We start from the raw sequence: 8,488 nt of genomic DNA, 5'->3' as shown, positions 1-8,488 counted from the left end.
GAAACCTGCTGGGTTAAGTGGGCCTTTTCCAAACTGACATTGGCCTAAAGTCTGCCTCAGTTCAGCTGGATTGGGACACATCTGTATCAAGGGAGTGGTTCACACCTGATTTTCCCAGAGACCTCGGGGGAGGGGTGGTAAAATAGGATAAGTAGGAATCTACAACAATGAAGTTAAAGATCAGGGTGAAAGACCCTCACTTTGCAGGTCAAAAAGCCTGTTCTGTTCATTCCTTCGGACACATCTGGCACTGGTCACTCTCAGGCAGCACACGGGGTTAGCTGGACCATTGGTCTGACCCAGTATGGCCAGTCTTGCGTTCTTATGTAAGCCCTCTACAGCCTTGTCTACACTGGCAGGCGTCTGCACAGTCAACCAGATTTCTGCAGTGTAACTTCTGAGGTGTGCACACTGCCAAGCCACTTAGTGCGCAGAAACTGCTCAGTAGCAGCGCTGTAAAAATACCACCCTGATGAGAGGCGTACAGCTTTCTGTGCTGGGGCTACAATGCTGCGCAGAGCCCTGTTCCATTACAGCTCTGCGACTGGCCTCGGGTAGGCGTCCCACAATCTCTGTTCTCATCTCTCTGGTCATCGGTTTGAACTCTACTGCACTGCCCTCGGGTGACTAACTGGGAACGCCACCCCTTAAATTCCTTGGGAATTTTGAAAGTCCCACTTCCCACAGAGACCAATTATGGTTACAGACCCATCCTGAAATTAGAGCAAGATATTTTAAAGCTTTATCTCATAGTAAAGTAACACAATTCAAACTTGTCATCGCAGAGGAGCAAGCACTCCGTCATTTCGTATTTATTGCTACTGATCTCACTGAAAAACTTCCGTGGTGCTGCTCCCAGCACTTCAGGGAGTTTTTCCTCTTCTCCCTTCCAGCTGTGGCTGTGAGACTGCCGTACCTCTCCAAATGGCCAGCTTTGCTCTTTGACTTACATCCTTCGCTTATTTGAATGAAGCTGTGTCTGCTACCAGTTTAATTCATAGCTGAGACCTCAGGCACCAGCAGCTAATTACAAAGGCTAAATTCCCATTGCCATCAGTGGGAGGTTATCCAGGGCTGCAGGATTTGGTCCATGATCGACCAAGGTGCTACAACAGCTGCACTCTTACATGGCGAGTCCTGCAGCCTATTACTAAACTGCTCTGCCATAGTCTGCAGGGTGGCCTGACTTGCTGAGAATCTGGCAGAAGAGAGACCCTGGAGCAGAGAAGGAAAATGTCGTCAGCAGTCATAGCCGGCAGGAGCAGGAAAGGTTGAGTTTGTTTTCAAATTTCTCTGCTCAAGCCTTTAATCATTCCTGTGGCTCATCTCTGAACCCTCTGCAATTTATCAGGGAAAACCAACCAACCAACCAAACCAGGCTGTTCTGAGTGATGTAACAATCTATTGCCTTCCAAGGTTGAATATCAATTAGATCGTTCTATTCACCTAAGAGTTCAACTTTAAGGCCTTTTTGTTTTCTAGTTCCAATCCAATCCTGTGCCGCAGCATCATTGTTAACTCATCACTTGGTCACTTCACGTTCACAGAGCTGGCAGGTCTAAGTCTTTCCTCCCACACCAACATGAAAAAAAATCAGTGACAGAAAATGCCCTGAAGCCCCTCTGCTGCCTTGCCCACTAGACTGGGGAAATACACGAGGGAAAGCTCTTTCCTCTCTCCTCTTGACCCTGAGTAACATTTCTGTCTGTCCTTGAGATCCTGCCACAGGGACAAGGGTTGAGGATGTATATGACAATTTAAGGCTTCATTGATTTGTTCATTCCTTTACTCCTTCATTAGTAACAAGGGTGCATGAGCTTGAAATAATCCAGCTCTGACTTTCACACAGGAGGCTATTTCCAGGCTCACAATTACCAAAAAAAAATAAAAATAAAAAAAAAATCTGTCTTTCTAACCTGAACAAGTTGAATCTGAAGTCATTGAGCCCCAGGATGCCTTTCTTTCATCCAGTATTTTTGGAGTATATCACATTAACTGGGTAGGTCTTCCCCTAGGAAGTGTCTGTCCAGTGGCAGCACCCAGTGCACGCTCCCCATTTACAAACTCATCTTCAGTATATAGGCCATTGAACCTAGCGAGGGGGGGAGGATCCCTTTGGTCGGGCTCCAGCCTAAGCAAGCTCCTGGAGCCAGAGCCTGGCAAGCCTGAGTCAGCTGGCCTGGGCCAGCTATGGGTTTTTAATTGTACTGTAGACATAAACTTGGTGTCAAAATCCCAGCTTTCTCATCAGGAAATCAAGCCCTAGTCCACCACGTGACAGGTCAGGCTAGTCACCGCTATATTCATGAGGTCAGAAGCAACAACTGCCCCTGCATAGGGACTTAGGGGAACAACTTGTCCAGCTCCTGGAACAGCTTTGTACAAACATTTCCCCCATCAAAATGATCCAGGGCTTTTAAAATGAGAGTAAGAGAACAAACTAAATCAAAACCAGAGAAACTGCTGTCAATCTCCCCACCACACACAGTTTGGGTCTGAATTTTTGTCCTGAAATTTTGAGGCAATAAAACTCTCACTGCTATTGTCCAGAAACAAACCTAAACCTCCCGTGAACTATCTAGGACTTTGATTGCTGAACCAGCAATGCTTCAGCTCCTTCTGTGAGATTTGCAGCTGCCCAATACTGCTGCTATTCCAGGGGAGCAATTCTTGGCTCCAGTAAGCATTGATCTCAGCCCTGTTCTGTGTATCACGGGTTTCTCTAGGAAAGGGCAGTGAATGGTTCTAGGGTCCAGTGATCCTCATTCAAATCAGGCCAGAACATGAGAATCCTTCCCCTTTCCCAGGCTGTGGGAGGGGAGACATTTAAAGGAGCTCTCTGAGCTATAGCACGTGGCTAAGTAAAGAGAAAAAGCCCTATATTCTCCCTCTGCTTTGGGTGCTGGGTTTACTCCTGAAGCATCTGCTACCCATGTAGTCCCTATGGATCACCCCTAACCCTTGATGCTGCTCCTTTCTACAGAATGTGAAAGGAGCGGAGGCAGTGCAGGAGCCTTCTGGGGACACAGATCTGAGGCTTTGGGAGAGAGAGATTGTCTGAGACATCAGAGCGCTATAAACCATGCAGCCACCTCCTAAATCAGGGGCCTGTTCCAGCCCTGAGTCTGGCTACCAGGGTCCCTCCCACAAAGCAGGGTGCCCACAGACTGCAGCCTGAAAACAGGCAATTGAAACTAACTCATGCTCTCCCTGTCGTGGCTTCCCCTAGACCAAATGGCATCCCAGCCAAGAAGCATCTTTGGTGCGCCCTCACCCCCAATTTGTTAAACCTTTGAATACCTTTTTTTATTGCATTTGTAGCTCATTTCATGATTTCAATATACAATTTGGATGCATGATTTTCTATGTCATAAGACAAATTTGCATGCTACGATCTGTATTTATTCATGCCATATATAAGCAAATAAAAAATTCATTTCCTTTAAGCATATAGAAACTTTTTAATTTTAACAGTAACTGAAATGTACTAATGTCTAGAAATTGAACTGTCACCAACACAGGGTGGAGCAGTATTAAATAGTGTTACAGTAAGAGACAGAGTTAGAATGTTAACCCTAGTCCTTTAGTTCAAAGGTCGCTTTTCTCATCTTTCTCCTCATGAACTGAAGTGCAGCATTACAGAGATCGAAGCACTGGCCAATCTCCTTTTCAAGTGATGAAATAGCAAGTGATATCAGTCTCTCATTGGCCATCGCTGATCGGAGATGTTTTATTGAGACTAAGCTTCAAGGTGAGAAGCAGCTGGCCAAATATAAAAAAATTTGTGCAGGTGCCAAAGTAACTCAGTTGGGTGAGTGTTAGACTGAAGATCTAGAGGTCTCTGGTTCAATCCCAGGCTTTGGCATGCTCTTTCATCCCTCTTTGTGCAGGGGTGAGCTGTTTTCTGGAAGCACAGCAGTTCCTTTACCTGACCCGAGTCACTCATTTTGGGTGCCGCTGTAGGAAAAGACGGTGTGGACTTCCGCACCTGCTTGGCTCACCTCACCTTTCTTTCTTCTCTTGCTCTTTCCCAGGAAGGGGAAGAAAAAGAAGCTCTCCTTCAATCTGGAGTCACAAGGGAGACAGAAGGTTGACTTCCTGGGAGCCAGCTCCAGTTCTTTGCTCTAGGCCAGTCGCCTCTTGGAGCCTTGTAGCTTGGCCTCCTCTGCCCTTGGAGGTTGGCCTACAGAGGCCGGCTCTTCCCGCTGGCCTAAACTTGCATGACTTGCCAAAGGAGAAAGTGAGGTGGGAATGGGGCAAAAGAGGAAGGTAATGCTGAAGAAGGCATGGCAGAAGCTAAGCTAAGCTAACCTCAGTGGGGTTAGTAGAATGCCACCATTCATTCTGTCAAAGCCTGGGAAGGTGCGGTTGGCTGCTGGGAGGTAGAATCCTGTGCCTGCCTCTGGCACCCCAGGGATGGCTACTTGCAGCTCAGGAGAAGAAGCGGGGTTCTGGGTGGAAGGAAAGGTGGCAATGGGGAGTCCTAGTGGGCTCCTTTCTGGCAAGATGGTTTTCAGATTTAGGCTTGGGAGGAACCTGAAAGCTGTGTGTGGACTTGTTCCAGTGAGAACTGCTGCTCCTTTCTTGCCGACCTGGGGGCGCTGGTGACAGCTTGTGGTGGGGCAGGTGCTGACTTGAGTGAATGCGATATAGGAAACCCTAGCCTAAGTCCACTGCTTGTCTCCTGCCTTGTGACATCAAGATTTAAATCTTCCTAGCACGTGCTGCGGATCGTGCATTAAGCCTACCTGGTTGGCCTGGTCATTGCCAAAGTAGCTCAGTTGGGACTGCATTAGATTGATTTGAAGATTTCTGGCCTGGTTCCAGGCTTTAGCACACCCCTTCACTCTGGGCATGTAGTGCTAGGCTTTCTTCTGGGTTTGCAGCTGTGCCTTGAACTCATGAATTTTCCTAATTTCAGAGGCAGCATTTGCAGAGGCCAGTATGTGGGGCTGTGTGCCCCACCTGGGTTAGCTATCCCTGCTACTTGTGGTGCTGCCAGGCTCCCTCCCTGCATAGCAGCTGCTGGAGGGGTAAGTGGAGAGGGTCTGCCTTTGCTGCTTCCTCTCCCTACATTGTTCACATGTGGGAGGGGCTGTTGATTATAAGGGGTGTGGCTGAACCTTGAAATTATGCCCCCCCTTTCAGGGGACTCCAGTTGTCTGTGCCTGGTTTCCAGCTCCTCAGCCAAAGGAAAAAGTGGTATTCTTCACGTGAGTGGCCAGCTCTTACTTTTTCTCATGAAGGGAGGAAAAAAGAGTCTCTTTTCAAAACCCCTGTCCTACCATTGACCGAGTTGTGACTTTCTAAGTTCCTGCTACTGTGGAGGATTTAGAGTTAGTGGGGCCCTGTGTGCATAAAGTCCATGCAACATTCCACTTTCATCCCAGCCCTAGTATGTCTCCAGTAGCCGCTGTCCCCTGGCAGCAGCAAAGGAAGTTTCCACCCATCCAGGAGACCCCAGCTTGGGACTAAACTCAGCTAAGGCTTCTCCTCTCCCCCATCTTGGAATCAAATTCATACTTTTACTATGAGTTAGAGCGTCCCGAATCCCCAGAGTCTGGCTCAATGTCACAAGTTCCCAGTGTCTCCATGGAAGACAATTTGTTAAATCCCAGATGAGTGGAGTTAAATCAGTTCTCAACCTGAGTCCTTTGCTCTTAATCCTGAGGGTATTGTCCCACCATGGAGCCATTTACCTCCTCTCTTTCATACAGAAGCACAATTTTCTTTGCACAGACACAGGAACAGCAAGATCTTTCTCTGTCCCTTGCGCAAAGAAGGGTGTCAAATTCCACGGAACCTTCCTCTTCTGCAATGGAAACAATGGATAAACAGGGGGCCCTGGTCACATCCAGCCCTGGCAGGCAGATGTTCCCTCCCCTTTTCCTTAGTGCTGCTGCTGCTATTTCATGGAATGTCTGGGATGGGGAAAAAGCTGAGTTCATCCAGGTGGAGGGAAAAAAGGACCCTGAAAATCTCAGGGCCTCAGGGAAAACCCAACCCCTGCTACCGGAAAACTGTGGTGTTGGGGATGTGCATGGGAAAGGGACTGTGTGAATTGTCAAGGTGGGGAATGAATAACAATCTACAACTAGATCCACCTCATTAACCACCGACAGAGGCTAATCATACTGCAGATAGAAGGGAAACCGGGAGCGATTCTTTGCTGTTCAGCCAAAGAAACAGTAACCCAATTGCCCCGCAATGAATGTGCTGGGGAAAGCTGGACTTTTCAGGCAGGTCCTGCTTTTCACAGCAGATCCTAAAAACACCTGGAGCTCCCCACACCACTTCTGTGAGGTGTTGAGCTCCTCACAGCACCCCCCCACCACCATTACCTTCCAGCAGGGGGTGGCAGAACCACCCACTCAATACAGGGGAGAGGGCTGATTGTCTCTCTGCACCCTGAATCCAGTGCACACATTCTCTCTCCCACACACATAGAATCTGGCCCTGCTGCAAAGTGATCCCTATGAACCAGCAACCTCCAGGACAGCAGGATTGGCCCTCAGAGCTGGGAATGTGTCCCCCATGCTGCTCTTAGGCCACTGAATGCTTTGGAAACAGGAGGGCCTGCTCCTTTGCTCACACCCAGAGGGGATGTGGCCCAGCAGTCTCCCTGCATGAGTTTCAGTCCTGTTCAGTGAGGGGCAAGTGCCGATTGCATAAAAGGTCTGTGGGGGTTTCTGCTCCTAAGTCACCTTGGTACCTGCCAAAAGCAACCTGTATCCCCTCTGGCAGCAGCTTCTAGGTGGAAGAACTGGGGGAGTTTTTGTGCACCTCTGCTCGCAGACACCAGCCCCACAGCTTCCATTGCCACAGTTGGCAGGATTGGCACTCGGGGCAGAGGCAGCGCTTGGAGACCCCCCTGGCCCCAGGGCCCACAGGGACATGACAGCCACCTCCGGGAGCACACGCCATGCGGAGTGAGGGTGGGCAGGAAGCCACCTTAGCCCCGTTGTGCTGCCGGTGGGGGTCCCCCAGTTCTTTTAAATTGCCCGGGGGTGGCAGGCGCGGTCCGGGGTGACCACACTAGAGGATATTTTATTCCGGTTAAAAGGTACTGGAGTCTCATCACTGAAAAGCCACATCTTGAGTTAGGTTTGAACCAGCAGCCTTTCAATTACCTGGCAAAGGTGAGTACCACAGAGACTGATAACTGCCTACTTCCGAACATTGTGTAAGACGCACCTGCAGGGTGCAGACTGGTTAGTGCAAAGGGGAATATTGCTGGGGTTCTGAGTTCAGGCCTTAGCTGGAGCACTGGTTTCTGTTATGTACCTTTCCCCAACTTGCTTTGCCATAGTCACATGGAAAGTGCCATACCAGAGTAATGAGAGTAAGTTCTAAAATGTGAAGGTTGGTGCATAGCTTGGGACCCCCCCCCCCCCCCGTGCTGCCATTGGCTCTGGGTGAATTGTTCACTGGCAGGGAGGATTGATTCATTTGCTGCTGAGGAAGCTGCCAGGACAGGTCTCTGGGCACCAGATCTCCCTGATTCTTCCAGCACATCCCAGGCTGCCTCCCTGCCCCAGTCACTGCTGCAGGAGGGTCCTGTATGCACTGAGCCTAAAGTCTTTCCAAGCCTTCTTAGGGCAGTTGGCAGCACGTCAGTCACATCATCTGAAGGTCCTGAGTTCAAGCCTCAGAGAGAGCAAATGCTTTTGCTGCCCTGCTTCAGATTTTCTAAAGGAAATCAGAGAAAAGAGACTAGAGCAGAGTGATTTCTAGACACTCTCCCATCCAGCCCACACGCACACTTTTCAAAGGCATTAAATTTTCCTTCTCCTTTATGACTTTAATGCAGCTGGAAATACCAATTCCTAGAGACCCCTTCCCACAGAGCACACAACCGTAGTGCAGAAAGCTGGGGGCTACCAGGTTGTTGTGGGCAAGTAGTGAAAGGGATGCACAAAAAAATCCACTCGGGCCATTGCCTCCCTTACCGCCAAACAGCTTTGACTCCTGATGACTGTGATGCTGAGACTCCACTGCCTCAGCATCCTCAACCTCCACTGGAGGCCGGTTCCTTAGACCCCTGTTCATATTGCAGACCCCAGCCGGTCAGACCCCAAGCCTGCCCAGCCACTCACCTTCTGCCCCAGGTGAACCAGCTGGTGGGCTGCATCCACAGGTAGGCAGCTTATACTGCTCCCCTCAGAGCAGCAGCTGCAGCTGTTGGCAGCTGATCCCCCCCCTAAGGCTTGGGGGAAGAAGCTGGGGATCACATTTTATTTCTTCCACACATCGAGTCTCACTGTGTTTGAACATATTTCTCTCTAACCCTGATTTTAATTCAGAGCCTCTCCCCCCATTTCTGCTTTATGCCTCATTCCTGTACAGATGTGAACACAAAGAAACTTTTGGTGACCACTTGCAGCTACTTCCCTGAAGATTTTTTAATTTAATGATTGCTGCCTCCTACCCCCATTAAGAACAGCTGATTTTATGCCCAGGCACTTCGTCATCCTCCATAACCATGTCA

At 49.3% G+C, this 8,488-nt stretch overlaps 1 protein-coding gene and 1 non-coding gene across 2 annotated transcripts in view; both read left to right on the top strand.

Moving 5' to 3' along the window:
* LOC141988019 (class I histocompatibility antigen, F10 alpha chain-like) overlaps positions 1–8,488 on the top strand; it is a 51,695-nt gene that overhangs the window by 1,969 nt on the left and 41,238 nt on the right. The window lies entirely within an intron of this gene.
* TRNAF-GAA (transfer RNA phenylalanine (anticodon GAA)) lies at positions 3,793–3,865 on the top strand. Its single transcript has one exon. It is a non-coding gene; the product is annotated as a tRNA-Phe (tRNA).

This window comes from Natator depressus, chromosome 5 (genome assembly GCF_965152275.1).
Source record: "Natator depressus isolate rNatDep1 chromosome 5, rNatDep2.hap1, whole genome shotgun sequence".
Lineage (NCBI taxonomy): Eukaryota > Metazoa > Chordata > Testudines > Cheloniidae > Natator > Natator depressus.
Note: the sequence above shows the minus strand (reverse complement) of the source record. Positions and strands in the feature narration are given on the sequence as shown.